Raw genomic sequence first — 17,347 nt, forward strand, 5'->3', positions numbered from 1 at the left:
CTACATGTCCAGTGTCTCAGTTCTTTAATTACAGATTATGGTAGAATGAGCACTTGATTTGGAATCAGGGACCAGGGTTCAAATTCTAACTGAAGTTTATGATGTATGTGATTTGGATAGCTATGTGGTACAGTGGATAGAGTCCTGGGCCAGAGTCTGGAAAACCTGAGTTAAAATATAGCCTTAGACACTTACTAGCTGTGTTTTCCTGGACAAAGCACTTAACCCTGTTTGTCTCAGTTTCCTCACCTGTAAAATGATGCTAATAATAAGATCTATCTTATAGGATTGTCAAGAGAATTAAATTATGTAATATTTGTAAAGTACCTAGTAAACCATAAGAGCTATGTAAATGTTTATTTCATTCTTCCTTCCTTGGAAAAAAAAAGTTAGGTGAAGGAATGCTGATAATGTTAATTTTTTAAAAATTATTTATTTGTTTGGTTTTTTTGCTGAGGCAATTGGGGTCAAGTGACTTGCCCAGGATCACTCAGCTAGGAAGTTAAATGTCTGAGATCAAATTTGAACTCAGGTCGTCCTGACTTCAGGCATGGTGCTCTATCCACTTGCACCAACTAGCTGTCCCAAATGCTGATAATGTTAATAATTTTAACACAGTGCCTATATGTAGTAAGTATTTCATAAATGATTGTTGATTAGTTTGTATTTCATTCACTTGACTGTGTTTTTGAAGAATTTGTGACCAAAAAAAAAAAATCAATCCCAAAAAAGATGGGACCACTATAGATAGCCTTAGGATTTGGGGTTCTGATGACCATCTAACGTGTGTTTTGATAGAACCTTATCTTTCTGATTTGCTAAATGGACAGTTGAAACTGCTCCCCAGACTCCAAAAGAACTTTGAAAGTCCCTACTTTCACAGAATTCTCAAAGAACCAATCAGGTAGAGATTTTTCTAGTTTATATTCATTTGTCATAGGGGTAAACGCTAACCCCCAGAACTGGTAAAATGACAGGAATGCTGGTAATTGTTTAACAAATGGATTTCTAGGAAAAAACAAATTTATGCATAATTCATTTTAAGTTTAACCAGCGTTATTAATCTTTTCTCCATCTCTTTCATAAATCTAGGCCATTGGCAAAATAATAAATTAAGCCCTGATTTGTAGCATTGCCATTTTCTGAGGTATAAATGCTCATCCTGAAAGTTTAACAATTGGCTCTTGAGAGATAGTTCAGCCTGGCTCTAGCACATCCCTGAAGGAATGGAGAGTGTGTAGGATTTGTAGTTAAAGAATCTAAATCTGAATCACATCTCTGCTACTTATTACTGATGTCTCTTCAGGCAAATTATTTAACCTTTCTAGACCTCAGCTTACTCATCTTTAAAATGGGGGAGAGGGAGTTAAGATAGATGACCTCTACAATCTATTCTAACTCTAAGACAATGTTCTTATGCTTCTTCTGTATAGTCCTCAAACCTAGCATAGTACTATGTAAATAGGATTGTAGCATCTCAGATTTATATCCATCTAGTTCAAACTTCTTATTTTATTTGTAAATGAACAAGCTGAACTATAGAAAAGGTAAGAAAGTTATTTAAGGACACATAGTGAAAAGAGCCGTGATATGAAATCAAGTTCTGATTACAAATCCAGTGTTCTTTCCATTCCATGAATACTAAGTTATTAAATTTAAAATAAATTAATAAAATTACAAATTAAGAAATCTCCACATGAGTGGTTTTCTAAGAGCTCTGTGAAATCAGTGAATTCTACACAATTCAGGGGAATGGTATCTGAATCAAGTTTCTATCTCATAAATTAGTCATGCAAGTTCCAAACTCTTAGTAGATAGTAACTGGTAAACTCCAAGGGCAGAGAGGGATTTGGTGCATGGTGAAGAAGAAGCATGAATTCCTAGGATGATCCTATCTTTTGTGGTCACCAATTTTATAATGAATTAGGCAAATTAATGAACCAAAATTAAGTAATTAATAGAGAATTTATTAAGTGTCTACTATGTGCCAAGCATTACATAAAAATCTTAGTAACCTTAGTAATATTCTTTCATTTTAATTATTGTCTACTGTTTCAATATTATCCTATCTCTTTCTAGCAGGTGTAATCTAAAATTAAAATGCAGGTCTCTGACTTAGATGAATGATCTGAGTGAAGTGAGCATAACCAAGAGAACATTGTACACAGTAACAGCAACCTTGTATGGTGATCAGCTATGACAGACAACTCTTCTCTGCAATACAGTGATCCAAGACAATTCCAAAAGATTTGTTATGGAAAATGCCATCCACATTCAGAGAAAAAACTGTGGAGTCTGAATGAAGATGGAAACATACTATTTTCACTTAAAATAAAACTTGTCTTTTGTTTTTTTTTCTTTCTCATGGCTTTTTCTTTTGCTATGATTCTTCTTTCATAATTTGACTAGTATAGAAATATGTTTAACATGATTATATATGTATAATCTAAATTAGATTGCTTGCTGTCTTGAAGAAGGAGAAAGAAAGAAGAGAGGGAGAAAATTCTGTAACTCAAAATCTTGCAAAAATGAATGTTGAACGCTATCTTTACATATAATTGGAAAAATTAAATGCTATTAGGTGCAAAATAATTTTCTGATAGGTCAATTGATTAATTGATTGCTTCAATAGTATAAACTTATCTTTCACTACTTATTGGTATTTCAAAAAATCATCTATATTCTCACTAAAAAGATTCTATTATTTCACATATAAAATGTTAGATGCAAGGCTATTTACCTACCAAAGAGTTAAATTAATTCTTGCTTCCCAAGGAGCAAAAAAAAAGTACTTTGATGCTCTAGAACAAAATGGTTTTATTTTTTGCTTTTTAAAAATCTCCATCATATTCTTTATGACCAAACTCTGCAGTTCTCTGACAGCAGCAATAATAAACACACAGCTGCCTATAATTCTTTACTGCAGAATTCATTTTTGGCTGCAGACACAGTGAGAAGAAATCTAATCTTCCCCATATACATGGATGGTAAATTGATAGTAGTAACTAATAATAGTTGACATTTACATAATACTTCTTTGGTTACAAAGCTCTTTTTATACATCATTTCTTTTGTCCCTCTCAACAACCCTATGAGGTAGATAATGCATTGAAACAGTTGGGGTGAGAAGGAAAGGAGAGTGGTAGATCAAACCTGTAATTTCATTTAGAAATGGATTCCTAGTGAGGAAATTCTCTTTACCAATCCAGGTCTGGACCTACCTGTTCTGCAACTTGAGAATTGACTAGGACATTTAGAGGTTATGAGTGGCCCTGTTTCACATAATCAGTATGGGTCAGGATTACTTGAATCCAAATGTATTATTCTCTACTTTATTTCTCTAAACTGTGGACCAAGGGATCTTTCCTACAAGGGACTTGTAGGTAAAACCTCCTTTATAGGTTGTCTTCCATATTAGAATATGAGCTTAAGAATAGGTGCTGTCTCTGCTTGTCTGTTCCTATCCCTGGTACTAAGCATGAGGTTTTCCCCATAGTAAATGCTTAATGTATGCTTTTTTTTTTATTCTTTCATTTATTCATTATTGACTCTAACACTGGTTCTCTGTCTATTATTATATTCTATACTGAATACTATTGTATTCTAACTGATATATTATTATTCCCATTGTATAAATTGTAAAGTCAAAGCTTAGAATGGTGAAATGTCTGGATCAAGTCTTCAATGCTCAAAAGTAGTAGAAATAAGACCTAAAACTGGGTCTTCCAGAATCAGCAGTCTTTTTACTTTACTTCACTGACTGGACCTGCTCCATTAGGATTACAGAAAAAGTGATGGAACCCCTTCCTTGTCTTAGAAAAGCAGGAGGTTTCATAGATAGAAAATATTGCATACAGGGTCCAACGTAGTCACTGAGTCAGTTGATTTTCATTGTTAGTACACAGGAAATCACTGAGCTATAAAAACAAAAGGCATCAATAAAATCTTAATTTTAAGAAAAGGAAAAAGAAAAAGCAATATAAAAGGTAACTTTCCTTAATCCCAGAAAAACTAAAAGTTCCACAGCTTTACTAATTGACAGGAAGCCTTCTAGAATCTTAAGAATATGAATATTTGAAGAGAATTAAAAGCATTCATTTGACAGTATTTACCAAGTGAAAGATACTGTGATTATTTTATGAAATCATGTGAAAATCAGCACCTATTATTTTTAAGTTAATATTGAAGTTTTTTTTCAATAACTTTGATACTGAAGATGAGCCTGGATTCTCAGAAGTTGTGGTCCAAGAATATAAGCTTTCTTTGGTCTTACCAAGTTAGAGACTTAATTGAATTGAACCAGTAATATATCTGCCAACCAAAAGCAAACCTAGCTAAATTTCAAAAGAATAGTTAGCATTTTATATCATTCTTTAAAAGATTTTCAAAGAGCTTTATATTTGTTATCTCATTTGACAAGAATGATTCATCAATAGGAATTTGACCACAGTAGTTTCTAGTGACTACTTACTGACATGTGGAGAAATGTCAACCTTCATCGGTGGAGGGAGTATTCATACTAATGAAAATGAGGATTTATAAAAGTGTTTGAGGAAGTACAAGGCAGTTAGGTGGCATAGGATGATTAGAGTGCCCCCTGAGTCGGGAAAACTTGATTTTAAATGCTGCCTCAGACACAAGCTCTCAGGCTTAGTTATTTCATTAATAAAGTAGAAATAATAAATAGTATCTTTTTCATAGGGTTATTGTGAGAATACATTGACATACAAGATTTGCAAATCTTAAAGCATTGTTAGTTATGGTTATTTATTATTCATTATTATTCCAAAATGATACTTTTTAAAAATTATTTTACATTCTTTCTTTTGTTGTTCCATATTTTCTCCTTTCTTCAGATCCCTTCGGTCTATAAAGAAGACAAGAAATATGATATTCATTTTACATGAGTCATGCAAAACATTTCTATATTAGCTACATTGCAAAAACAGAGCAAGAAAAATAAAGTGAATATATATATATATATATATATCAATCTGTTCTCAGAATTCGTAAAATGACACTTCTGACAAGCATCCTCCTTTAATATATCTAATAAGTGGTTAATCAGTTTTTCTCTGAAGACCTCCAGGAAGGCAAAACCCATTACGTAATAAGATCATTTTAATTTTGGACATCTCTGGTTGTAAAGAATTTTTTTTCTTGACTTCAAGCCTAACCTGATTTTTTAGCATCTTCTACCTAATGCTTTTTGTCCTGCCTCTAGGGCTGAATAAATATAATCCTTATTTACCCTCAGAAGCAGTCCTTCAAATTTTTAAAGACTTCTCTTCCCTAATTTTAAGATTCCTTGGTTTCTTTAGTCAGATCTTCTGCCATTTTGGCTTCCTTTCAATGAACACTTTCCAAATAATTTTGGAAACTTGTGCCAATTTATGTTATTGTGGCTATTCAGACTCCTCATGACCCCATTTGGGGTTTTGTTGGCAAAGATACAGGAGTGGTTTGCCATTTCCTTCTCCTGCTCATTCTACAGATGAAGAAACTGAAGAAAATAGAGTGAAGTGATTTATCCAAGCTTACATAGTTAATAAGTGCCTGAGGTCAGATTTAAACTCAGGAAGATAAGTTTTCCTGACTCTGGGTCTAGCACCTCTAGTTATCCTGACCAGTTCATACCTAATGATTACATAGCACTTGAAGATTTTCACAGGATTTTGCATTCTACTGCATGGCAACCCTGTAAGGTCCAGTTTTTTAGGACCAGATCTATGTTTTCATCAGCATAAGAAACTTCCAGGGACGTGATTGAATCTACTCATGTCAATTAGCACCTGCTCTGAAACTTAGTCTAAGGGATCGCTTAGGGTGCTGAGAGTTTAAATGTCTTCCCATAATCACAAAGTCAGTATGGGTCAGAAGCAAAACTTGAACCCAGGGCTTTCTAACTCTTAAGCTAACTCTATATCCTTTATTCCCTGTTTTTCTGATCCTCTAGATATAAAGCTAGAACAAACCCCTAAAGATCATTCAGTAAAACTTCATTACTTTATAAATGAGTCTTATATACTATATATATGTGTGTGTGTGTGTCTTATATACTAAGGCATGTCAAGATTAAGGACATATAGGCAGTAAGTAGCACAACTGAAATGTGAACCAGGTTCCCTGACATCAAACCCAGTAATTTTCCCCCTAACTACCTTTGTGGAGAGGACAGAAGGATTGGTACCCACCTGCAGTTTACAGAGTGCTTAAGCTATTAAAGGCCTAGCAGGTGCTGACTCCCATATCTGTTTGCATGTTGTTAAATAAATGTGAAACTGTGGAGAAGTGCCATCCTTGATAACTAGCTGCATTTTATCTTTCCAATTTTACTTTCATTAGTGCCAAATGAAGAAAGGCTTTTTTCCTAGACTGAGCCACAACCAAATGTAGCTTGATCAAAAACTGTTACTTGTAAAAAAAAAAAATTAAGTCGTATATGATACCAGCTGTTGTCTGTCTCATAGATGTGACCCATAGAACCAACTTTCTTAATTAAATGTTTTTCAACAACCAGCATCTATTTTCTCCCTATCCTTCCCACTGAGAATGAAAAAAAGAAAAACAAAATCTTTATAAAAAATAGTCATAGCCAAAAAAAAAAAAAAAATGGCCATGTCCAAAAATGTATGTCCATTCTGTGTATTGAGCTCACTACTTTTATGAGGTGGTAGATAGCGTGTTTTTTGCTTAGTCATTTCACTGAACCACCTTTCTAATAAAAGAAACTGCTGGAGTTGCAGTCAGGGCAAAAGGTAACAGTAGGTATTCAATAAATACTTACTTTTTGATTCATGTTTCCTAGTTGTAAGTAATAGAGTCAGAGCTAAATGCAGTACTCCTAGGATGATCTGCCCCACTTTGGGGGGCTGATCTTTGTTTGACCCTCTAACAAACCACTGACAACCTGGAAGGGGTATCAAGCTGGATCAGAGCTCCAGAATCACAGTCACAATGGTTGTCTAATCTAACGCAGAGAGTTGTAAAAGAATTCCCTCTATAACATACCTGACAAGTGATTATTCTGTCTTGAAGGCAAACTTTAGTGAGGGAGAGCCCACTGCTTTCCAAAGCAGCCCATTCCACTTTTGAACATATCAGACTGTCTTTTCTTTACATCAGATCTAAATTTTCCTGTCTACAAATCTCTGCCCATTTCTCCTTATTCAGTTCTTTGGAGCCAAACAGGACAAGTCTGATTCCTCTTCCAGTTAGCTGCCCTCAAATATTTGAAGAAAATAATTATGGTTCCCTCTTCTCCCTTATCTCTTTCTCCATCAAAAATCTTCTCTTTTTCAGACTAGACATTCCCAGTTTTCAGTTCATGTTACATACTAGGCACTTGATAAATGTTTATTGAAGGGGCAGCTAGATATGGTAGACAGAACACTAGTCCTGGAATCAGGAGGACCTGAGTTCAAATCCAACTCAGATACTTATTAGGACAAACCACTTAACCCTGACTGCCTCCAAAATATATTTTTGATATTGATGTTTATTGTGATGAACTCAACTGACAGAATGAACTCAAGGCTCTTTACCATCTTGGTTGACCTCCTCTACCAGTTCTCCACTTTTCAATGTCTCCTAAAATGGGATGCTCACAATGAAAACAAAAAGCCAGGTGTAGTTTGCTGAGATCAGAGTCCAGTTGCATCACTAACATCTCCTGATTCCTGATGCTGTATATCTCTTAATATAGTTTAAAGTAGCATTAGTTCTCTTGGCCGTCATGTTACATCTGAGCATTGAACTGGTGACTAGCCACATGTCAGAGTTAAAGGTGAGACCAGAAACCCTAAAAATTTGTTGGACAGAGGATGTGTTTATGTCTATTCAATCCTGCGGATTCCCACTCTCAGCAGGATATTCTCCACAAAGTGGATTTCTTTCTATGATGGTGCTTTATAATTAGGTAAATTTAACTGGGGGATGAGTGCAAAAGCTCCAGAGAACTGATCCCTGCCAGCCAGCCCCACCCTGCTCCTTTCTGACAGATGAAACAGATGAGCCTCAAACAATTTAATAATAAGATTACCAGGTAAAAACTCATCTTCCAAAGTGCGTTCCAGCTCCTTTTGCTCAGAGGATCTACAGAATTCTTTTAATTGGTTGCCAACTGTCTCCAGAAACAAAAGGAATTATGGAGGGGTGAGGATATCCTAACAGCGATGGGGGTACCTAGAACAGCAGTCCCAATCTGCAAGCGAGGTTTTTGACAAAATGGGTTTACTCTCAGTGAGAAATTCCTTCTTTCAGTGGGTCACTTCTTGATTAGAAAGATAACAAAGTTTGAGGTACAGAGTCTTGTTTTTTACTTTGCCTTCTGTGGGTGTCTGTAGGATATCCAAATCAATAAGGGTGGTGATTGTTTCCCATTCCAAAGTGATTCCCAGATCATTTGGAGGTGGAAGTTTATCACGGGAACTAGGTAGTTTTCCCAGATTCAAAGTTTTTCTAATCCAGGTCCATCCCCTCCCCAAAGATCAGGGGGACACAATTCTATTACATCAGAATGCCAAATGAGTGTCCAGGAAGACTGGACTATTTTAAGAAGAATCATTCTTACTTGTAGTCCAGAAGAATGAGCCATTCTGCAAATTGTCCTCCATGCAGAGAGCATCTGCCTACAGTGCCAGGGCAGTTTCAACTCAAAAACACATTTATGAAGCACCTACCAAGTGCTGGGAATACAAATAAGAAAAAGACAGTCCCTGCCCTCAAAGAGTTTATAATCTAATATTCTAAGGCAACACACAAAAGGAATCTGAAAAGGGACACAGGAGAGTACCCAGTTCAGAGCCTGATGGAAATAAATCAAGCAGAATTGCTGATGGAGAATAGTATTATTAGAAAGTTAGGAAGGCTCTCAGAGTTTAGTTTTCCACCCTCCCAATCTACAGGAAGATGGGGAGAGGTGAAAGAGGGAGTTGGCAGGGTGTTGAATAACAAAAACAGTCAATTAGGATAGTGTTGAGATTTTCATTTATCAGCATGTCTTGGGGGGAAGGTTAGATGTTCTTAGAAGTTGACTGAACACTTTGGCTCAGCCAGAACAGGGTGTTCTAGTGTGCCTGACCCACCCTATGCACACTTATGAGCTGGTTCCTTTTCTTTTTGGGGGGTGGAGGAGATGAATAGAAGGGGAAGGGAAAGACAACTTTCTCCTCCTTGAATTTCCAGAATATTATGAAGTCAGAGGACTGGGTTTAGCCAGGAGATCTCTAGACCTTTCAGATCCCGTTTGCTTTCTTTTGCCTGTTTCTTTTTCTGAGCATTAAGTCAAACATTAGTGATCCTAGGAATGCATCTTATTTTGGGGATAAACCTGCATTCAAGAATCCCCCAAGATCTAGGTTGCCCAAGAGACTGAGAGTTCCTGAGTTCCAGAATCCTATAGCAAGTGGCCTTTCAGAGGGAGGTTTCCTTACTAGCTGGGGTATATGGAGTGTTCAGGGAGGAATAACATCTCTGGTATGGTTTGCTGAGTTCTTTTCAAGGCTGTTTATCCACCTTTGGTGTCCAACTTTTCAAATTCAACTTTCATTTGTGGCACCCAGGAGCCGTAGCTTGCGTAGGAGCCAACCTCTGTAAAATCTTCTTGGCTAAATTAGGTTACCCTCAAACCCATGGCGAATTAGGGCGGATGTCTATCCCTTTTCCTGGGAAATAGAATAATTTCTTCCAATGTTCATAAAGGCAGAAGAAGCAGTTTGTTCAAATGTTGGAGACACTGGAGATCCTCATCCTAGGCCGTCCTGAGACTTTGGTTATGACACTGGACTCAGTGACTCAGAAAAAGAATGAGGCTGATGACTTTGTGCAATTCTGCCTCACTTAATTCAGGAACTGTTCAAGAGATCACCCAAGATGTCTCTGGTCCTTTTAGAAAACAGAGGATGAGCAACAACCTTACCAGCTCCTTTCTCAGAAGAGGAAAGAGTGTCTACCATGGAGAAAAGCCCTGCAGCTGAAGGAAGACTAAAATCCGTCCATAGAATCTTGCCAACTTTTCATATTATTTTGGTGTGTTGTTCACATTGTGCTGATTGGAATTTATTGTTGCTGTTCGGTTGTTTTGGTTGTGATCTGTGAGAAATGGATAGGCATCTTGGTTTTCACAGTTATGAAAATCAAAAGTGAAATTTAAATTAGAAAACTGAAACTCATTAGGACATTAAAGAATAATCAAAGGTGGAGGTCACCTTCTCCCAAAAGAAAGTAAGCTCCTTGGGGGCAAGGACTGACTTTTGCAGTCAGGGGTGGTGCCCAAACGTATGAAAAGAATCCTTTGTTCTTTGCCCTTAGCGCTTCTCTGTTACTTCACCCCTTCTGGACTATAAGCTCCTGGGACTGCCTTTGTAATGAGAGGTGGAGATTCATGATGTGTAATTTCTGTAACATCCAATTAATGGGGAATCAGGGGAGGGATTTGTGCTTCAGGATAGGAAATAAAATGCTGCCTTTGGAGATTCAGATGTGTCTCCCAATCTTGCAAGAAATGTAAAATAAATCCTGCATTCATCAGCGAGTCATAGGTGAGTTCTTGGTATGTTATTTTGTTTCTTAAAACACGACCTATTCTTTGGGATCCTTGGGGTTTTCTTAATAAAGACACTGAGTTGGTTTGCCATTACCTTCTCTAGCTTATTTTACAGATGAGGAAACTGAATCAAATGGGTTTAAGTGATTCACACAGCTAGTTAAGTTTGAACTCAAGTTGGATTTTTCTTCTGAAGAAATCTAGCAAGTACATTTCAGTGCTTAATGATTCTGTTATGAGTTCCTACAAGTCACTTTTATCTGATATGCTTTTTTGATGCTGAGTGAAACAGAGACAGTTCCTTAGCTAAAACCCATATTATATACTGAATGCCAATTTGAGTGTTGGAAGCCTGTTGTCCACATTTTGGGGAAACTTGGATGAAAGTTAGATTTAATCTTTATTAATATTTTGGGGTGGATGCAAGGAGTCAAGAGGAATAATAACTCCTTTGGGCAGGGATATGTTGGCAAATGTTTAATAATATGTTCTCTGGGAGGGAAAGTACAGGCAGTATATTGTTTAAGTTTAATCTGCATTAACTTTTTTCCTATCACTTTTAAAAATTGTTAATTTTTTCTGATTATACATCTAAACTAACTTTTAAAAAATACCCTATCACTTTCTTAAGTTTAGAAAATGAGCAAAACAATAAGTCAAGTCCTTCTTTGTAGTTCTCCAACTTTTGAATATAATGCTCATAACAAAAATTTAACAATTGGCTTTTTGGAGCAGGTTTGAGCTGGCTTTTGCATATAGCAGCTTTTGCAACCACCCCTCCCCCAGGATCTGACCAGATCCATGTGAGCCCAGAGTCCTTAGAGAGGCAGTAGGCATCTGGTGTTTCAGTAAACAGTCTTCATACACACACACACACACACAACACACACACAATTGGAATACTTCTCTAATACATGTTTAACTGATTCAGAACCACTTGACAACACCAGAAATGTCAAGTGTTCTACAAGCTAAAAATGTAGTTAGGGTTAGTCTTTAAGAGATATGTTTGGCCCTGCCACTGAAGTGATATTACAAAGTAATGTAGTTATGTGGAGTTTCTATGAGAAAGTTAAATGAAAAGTTAAATAAAAGAAAAAATTCTCGTTGAAGGGGAACAAACCCAAGGTAAAAAGAGAATTGAGGGGTTGGTCAAGACAACAAATAGAGAAGGATCCCTGTCTTTAGCCTCTGTCCACCCATCGCTCTGTTTTTATTTCTGCCATACTGTATAGATCCACCCATTCTCGAACTGGCATGGACATTGTCACCACAGTGCCTGGTTTCTTGGCTTTCCTTTAAACTTCTTAGTTCATCAGAGTCAATGTTGGACTAGTTTGAAAGCAATTTATACTAGAGGAACAAACATGTAAATATATAATGGTATACCTAAGGAGCCATTTACAAAACACAGATTCCTTATGTTAAATTAAAATTTAGCCAGAGATAGACATGAAAGAATCATATATCTAGGACTCAAAGAACTTCAGATGGGATATGTCTAGAAATGAAAGAATCCACTCTAAATATATACAAGGAAGCTGAGGAGATCCATAGGCAGGATAAAAATCTTGTCCAACATCAGAACAGGATTTGAACTTAGATCCTCCAGCCAGCTTAGGTTAGAAGGTAAACCAAACTCTCAAGCTCTTAGCTTGAAGTGATTTTGGTTTCTTACCATTTTCAAATCTGATAGAAGTTTCCATTTTTCCCCAGTGTCTCCTTCCCATTTTTCTTTATGGGTATCAGACCTTAGGTCACTTCTTCTATCTCTTGGCTGCAAGACATATTCTCTTAGTATTTGTCTTGGGCCCCTGAAGAGTAGAATCTCAGAATTTCTATTGGCAGAGAGCTCAAAGATGACCTAATCAAATTTATACATACTTTCCAGGGTAATCCCAACAAGTAGTTATTTAGCTTCTATTTGAAGCCCTTTAGTAATAAGAAACTGATAGAGTCTGATTCTTTTTGTACAGCAAAATAACGTTTTGGTCATGTATACTTATTGTGTATCTAATTTATATTTTAATATATTTAACATTCACTGGTCATCCTGCCATCTGGGGGAGGGGGTGGGGGGTAAGAGGTGAAAAATTGGAACAAGAGGTTTGGCAATTGTTAATGCTGTAAAGTTACCCATGCATATATCCTGTAAATAAAAGGCTATTAAATTAAAAAAAAAAAAAAAGAAAAAAGAAAGAAACTGATAGATGTCTATCTTACAATTTCCAAGTTGTTTCCAAGTTTTCCTGGTTGTTAATATTCCAGATACGTTCGTCTGAGGCAAAGTAGAGCAGGTCTATTACCTCCCATTCTGCACATTATGTTTCTCAACCAACCTAAAATCAAATTAATTAGCAGGGCTCATTTTCCTCATCTGTAACAAGATGTAGTCTCTTCTAGTTCTGATATTCTATGTTCCTATGGCTGGACCTGACTGTTCTCTTGGCATCTTCTAATACAAATGCACTGATAGAGACACACAGCTTTAAACACAAATATAAAGCTAGTTGAAATAAAATTAAACTATTAAATGAATTAATTTCTTGGATAAGGAGGATATGAACAAAAATACAAAGATATTTTTATAATTGGGGTAATGAAATGGGATAGCAGTGGGAATTCCATATTGGTCTTTTGATAGAAAATGAGGGGAAGTGAGGAAGAAAGAGAATGGCTATGTTTTCTAAATAATCCTTCCAGGCTTTGGGGAGGAAGCGCTCCATAAAAACCCTGAGATCTTCCATTGGATGTATATTGTTTGAGAATTGGGTCAATTGTTTTTTGTTTATTCTTTTCCCTTTCATCTGTAGGATGGGACAAAACTTGGGATTTCACTAGTCTAGGGAATTCTTAATTGAGGAACAATTATTTGGGTAGAGTTGGCACTTTCCCTGAAATTTAAATCTCATATAGAAGCCTAAAACACTTAAAAGTTAGGTGACCATGGTAATCAAAAATGGGATGGAAGTTCAGTTTTTCTGTCCTTGAGAACAGTTTCCTATCCACTTTTCCTTTCAAATATTAGCTCTGCAGTGAAATATTTCCTGATCCCTTTGATATTAATATTCTCTCCCTCCTTCTCCAAAGAGTATTTCTTTATTTGTTTACATTGTTGTACTTTCCCACATAAAAACTCCTTGGAGGCAGGGTCTACTTTTTTTTTGGTCTTTCCATCTTTAGAACAAAGGCCTGTTCCAGGTTCACAGTGGAACTAAATAAGCTAGGTAATTGTAATTACTAGGTTCTTGCCAATCATGACAGCATGCATATATTAAGCATTTATTTATTTTTTATAAAGCTTTTTATTTTCAAAACACATGCACAGATAGTCTTCAACATTTCCCCCCTCTCCCTGCAAAATCTTTTGTTCCAAAATTTCCCCTCCCTTTCCCCCACTGGTCCCCTAGATGGCAAATAATTCAATATATGTTAAACATGTGCAATTCTTCTATTCACATTTCCACAATTGTGTTAAGCATTTATTTTTGCCTGGCTGGATGGGTGCTTACAAAGGCAAAATAACAGTCCCACTCACGAAAGACTAACTTACATTCTAATGAGGAAGACAATATGTAAATAATTAGGTATATAAATAAATATTGTTTGTATGTATCAGCTAAAATTAATGGGAGGGAGTAATCTGAGAGAAGGCAGTGGCTGTACTAGTTAGAGACTAGGGGAGGGAGGGATTCAGGAAAGGCCTCCTAAGGAAAATAAGATTTAAGTTGTCTTGGAAACCTTGAGAACTGAATCAAAGGTGATGCATAAGGGAATGGCTAATACAGAGGCATAAAAGTCTGAGATAGGTAGGCCGAGAAGTAAACTATGAATACTGGATAAAAAAGGTCAAGGTTTTGACCAACTTCAAATGCTGTACCACTGGGGCTTACCAAGCAGAAAATAACATGGCCAGTTTTAGAAAAATAACCGTGGCAGCTTGAGTTTGGAGAAATTTGAGGATGGTAGCCCACTTAATAGGCTCTTATAATAATTCAAATTAGAAGTGATGAAAGTCTGAATTAGGATTTTGGCCCTGGAGAGAAGAAAATATAAGAGTTATGAAGGCAGAAATGATTGGCTATATGGAATGAATGAGAGTGAGGAACGGAGGATGATACTGATGAGAAAAGATGGTGGTATGTATGCTGGATGGTAATAAATAAGTTTGAAATTGTGAGGGAGGATAGTTTTCTGTTCTGAATATGTTTTGAGTTTGGATGACTAAAAGACATCTAGTTTGAGATATCCAAGAGGCTATTAGTAATATGGGACTATAAAGAGAGAGGCAAGGGATGGATATATAAATTTGGGGATCATTTGTAGCTGATAATTGAATTCATGGGAGCTAATAAATTCATTGTGTGAGATAATATAAAGAGAAAAAGAAAGAAGGCCCAGAACAAAGCTTTAGTAGTAGAAGTAGGGTGTGAATGAAGAAATACAGAGAATCAGAGGCAAATGATCTCATAAAAACCGTCACAGAACATGTTTTGGAGGTGTTAAAGGTGAAGAATGTTTCATCGAGATCTAGCAGGATGAAGCTTTAGAAAAGCCCATTACATTTGGCAATAAATCCTGATAACTTTGTTTCATGATGACATCAGAAGTCAATGATTTATACGAGAGGACTAGTACAGTCAAGTATAGAGAGCTTTCTCAAGGAGTTGAGAGCTACAGTGGGAGTTGAGCTATAGGATAACTAGCAGGGATGATAGAACCAAGTGACAATTGAGATTTTGTTTAAATTTTTTGTTTGTTTTTAAAACTGGAGAAGCATATACATGTTTGTAGACATCAGGGAAGATATTCAGGAGAGTGAGAAAAATCTGCTTGAGAAAAGTAGGAATAGGATTAATATTGAATATAGAGTTGGGCTTTGGAAAGAAGGGCCCTCTCTTCATTTGATGTCCAAGTGAAGGAAGAAATAATGGGAAAGGTCTGATATGGGCATGAGGGAAGAAAGGGATGTTCTTGGCAAATAGCCTCAATTTTTTCAGTGAATTATGAAGTTCTCAGCTTTGTGAGAAATGAGATATTGACAGTTCTAATACTATCAGGGGTCCTCAAACTTTTTAAATAGGGGGCCAGTTCACTGTCCCTCAGACTGCTGGAGGGGCGGACTATAATAAAAACAAAAACTTTGTTTTGTGGGCCTTTAAATAAAGAAACTTCATAGCCCTGAATGAGGGGGATAAATGTCCTCAGCTGCTGCATCTGGCCCTCGGGCTGTAGTTTGAGGACCCCTGCATTAGTAAACGGATTTATTTAAATGGTGAATAAATAGAATTAAATTTCATGATACTATTTTCCAAGTGAATGAAACCTCTCCCAATGATTTCACTGGATCATCATCATTTTTTTTTTTTTTTTTTTTTTTTTTTTTTTTTTTTTTTGCTGAGGCAATTGGGGTTAATGACTTGCCCAGGGTCACCCAGCTAGGAAATGTTAGGTGTCTGAGAGCATATTTGAACTCAGGTTCTCCTGCCTGCAGACTGGTGTTCTATCTACTGCATCAACCAGCTGCCCCCTTACTGTAGACATTTAAAGGACTTGCAACTTGAAGTAGCTAAGTGATCTCCTTGAGATATCATCCAGGTTATACAAACACCCCCTACAAACTATCTTAAACAAATGGGACACTCTATGTGATGCCTGCTCTAAAGTTCAACAGCCATCCTGGTGGGGAAGGTCATCATCCATAAATCACTGGATTTAAATCACTCTTAGGTCTTCCTCTGCCTCAACATAGATGAAGAACCAAGTAAAAAGAAAAACCTGGAAAGGGGGGGAGGGGAATGTTCCAGTATTAAGTACCAAACTATCTAAAGTCCCTGGGCCTCTGTTTCCTCTCCCATACATGGCATAACATACAGGTTAGATGTGTAGGGGTGTTTTCCAGCTCTGTTCCCTCTCCCATACAATGAAGGAACCAGGATAGGTGGTGAAGATTGTTTTTCAGTTTTATATAGAGAGCTTCCCAAAACTTTGTGTGTGTGTGTGTGTGTGTATGTGTGTGTGTGTGTATGTATACATAAAAAATATATACATAATGCTTGTTTGCCATGGCTCCTGTATTTGATGATCGTGTTTATGTATACATTTACATATATTAGCATATATATGCTAATATATATGTATATGCTAATGGTATGTATATGCTAATATATATGTATATGCTAATGGTATGTATATGCTAATATACACTGTCACCAAATGGGATAACGTTGGGGGCTTTGCAGACTGAGTGAGGGACAGAAGCAGAATTAGGCCTGATGATGTGTCAGTCACGTAAAACTCTTTTTCCCCCCTGACCGAACGGCAGACCCTCGCTGGTAGGGCTCACGACTACTTGAAAGAGGGTAACCCCCTATTTTACAGATGAGAACACTGAGGCCGGGGTGGTTCGGGTCCGGCTCAAGGTCACGCGGGCGCCCATGCCCGAGAAGGGTCCCGGGGTTCTGGAGCCGGGCTGGGGGGCCCTGGGTGCCCGGGGGACGCGGGGGCTGGCCAGCGACCACCAGCCGCCCGCAGGCCCAGCTCCCCTCCTCCCAGGATGCTGCGCAGCCAGTAACCCCGCGCCGAGGACACTTGCGCGTCTAACACCCAAATCGGGCCCCACCTTGGCCTCGAAGGCTGCTCAAGACCGTGAACGTGACGGCCCCGCCTCCTCCGCCCCGTTTGGGGGCGGTCACGTGAAGCCGAGAAGTCGCACCAATGGGAGGCGGGCGCGGAATGGAAGGGATTGTATGACCCCCGTGACGTCACAAAGCCGGCGGGGAGAGAACGCGGCCCTTCCTC

The 17,347-nt window shown here is 37.4% G+C and overlaps 1 long non-coding RNA gene across 1 annotated transcript; it reads right to left on the minus strand.

The window, feature by feature from the left end:
- Positions 1 to 4,836: 4,836 nt before the first annotated feature.
- Positions 4,837 to 17,268, minus strand: LOC116420664. Its single transcript, XR_004231050.1, has 3 exons — positions 17,169 to 17,268; positions 12,770 to 12,885; positions 4,837 to 4,867 (listed from the first exon to the last, which is right to left on the minus strand). It is a non-coding gene; the product is annotated as an uncharacterized LOC116420664 (long non-coding RNA).
- Positions 17,269 to 17,347: the final 79 nt, after the last annotated feature.

This window comes from Sarcophilus harrisii, chromosome 1, assembly GCF_902635505.1.
Source record: "Sarcophilus harrisii chromosome 1, mSarHar1.11, whole genome shotgun sequence".
NCBI classification, from domain to species: domain Eukaryota; kingdom Metazoa; phylum Chordata; class Mammalia; order Dasyuromorphia; family Dasyuridae; genus Sarcophilus; species Sarcophilus harrisii.